Here is a 2,045-nt window from a genome sequence, read left to right on the forward strand (position 1 = left end):
GGTGGTTGTGACTATTTATTACACTTCTCTCTATCTCTCTCTCACTGATGATTTATTGATTATACGGCGTGAGAAATTGCATAGAATATTCAACCCACATGACGTTCCCTATTTTATTTTCTTATACGTTGATTGATACATACATTGGTAATTTCCAACCGTAGAATTGTCTTTCGTATAAATTCTGCATAAACTTTTAACCATTTAGTAGTGATGTCGTTTTCTTCATTCCATTGTTACTCTTACTCCAACCTTTTAATAGTTTGCTGATGTGCCACTACCAATTAAAACCACATACTCTTCTAATTTTGTTATACTGACAAATATGTACCCACCGCCACTAGTGATTTTCTGCATCTAAGATAGTGATTGTATACTAATTAAGCGAAGATATATGTAGTACTGTATAATACTAACAATCCGTCCCGTGGACTCCACTAGGCTCACTGCTAGCTGCTCTAACGGACTGTCCGCAGATCCCACTAGCTTCCCTGTTAGCCGTCCCAACGGACCCCAAGCTGATACTGCAGGGCATTGATCCTAACTCATCACTGTGGATATCCCAATCCACCAATAGGTTATTGGTGCGCCAGACGTTCCTCGAACCCTGGTCCCCACCCTTTAACAATCTTCCTACAGAACAAGATGTCACCAATTGAACTGCAAATCTAGAAAGGTTTGTTTATAAGAACACAAGATTTATATAAGAGTATCTCTCTTTATATTAGCTTAAGAAAACTATCTCAAAAACTCAAGCTCTCAATCTCTCTTTTCTCTCTCAAACCTTATAAGTTGTGTCACATCTCAACACCTCCTTATATATTACTTTGCTAATCCTAATCCTAATAGGAATCCTCAAAAATCTAGATAACTCCTAGACATTTGATTCTTATCTCTTTGTTAACACAAACACAATAGGATTAGGACTAGTTTCCTCTTTAAGCTTTCTTCTAGCTTACTCCAACAATCTCCTCCTTAAGCTTAAAGCTCTGTTTAGACAAGTCTTGAACTTCCAAAAGATCTCTCATTACCTTGAATTTGTTCTTGTCCAATGCTTTAGTAAGTATATCCACTCTTTGCTCAGTACCCTGGACATGCTCAACCTCAACCTGACCATTCTCGACTCGTTCGCTTCATAAAATTTTTTGGGCTCATTATTAAGACACAAAAGCAAGATTTCACCTTCTTCTTCGGCAAGCAATATATAATCCTCAAGATGCTTTGGCTTAACTTTCACTCGTTGGGATCTTCGTAACTCAGGTTCTGTAATTGTAGTTGCAGGTTGTGTCTCGGCAATTGCAGGTCGGAGAGGTTCTACTTCAACTTCTCGTAAAGAAATCTGACTCTCAGCATTATCACCATGCTCTTCTTTACACAAACCTTCCTCATCTTCAATATCCCGATCTGCTTCATTAAGTTCACCAAATTCTTGGAGATCATGATTCCCAAACACATCAAACTTTACTACAAAGCTTTGATCACTTCCTTCTTTAGAACTGTCTCGAGACCAATGCCATCATTTTGTCTCATCAAACACAACATCACGACTAACAATTATTCTCCTAGACTGTGGATCTAATAACCGATACGCCTTAGATCCTGGTTTTGTTCCCAAGTGAACAAGTATTCTCGTCATGTTATCTAATTTCTTGAGATTAGGCTTCTCTACCTTTGCAAAACCGATGCATCCAAAGATCCTAATATGGTCAATAGTTGGTTTCTTGTCTCGAAAACATTCATATGGAGTTTTATCTCTCAAGGCTCGAGTAGCAACTCTGTTTATAAGATATGTTGAATGTCTTATGGCTTCTCCCCAAAGATAATTTGGCATATGCATGTGCTTCAAAATACTTCTTGCCATTTCCATTAGAGTTCTATTGCGTCGTTCAACAACACCATTTGGTTGTGGTGTATAAGGAGCTGTCAAATGTCTCTGTATACCCGAGATTTCACAAAAAGAATTGAATTCTCGAGACACAAACTCTCCTCCTCTATCCGTTCTTAGGATTTGTATATTCTCTCCAACTTCTTTTTCTATCATCGCC

This window comes from Camelina sativa, chromosome 19, assembly GCF_000633955.1.
Source record: "Camelina sativa cultivar DH55 chromosome 19, Cs, whole genome shotgun sequence".
Lineage (NCBI taxonomy): Eukaryota > Viridiplantae > Streptophyta > Magnoliopsida > Brassicales > Brassicaceae > Camelina > Camelina sativa.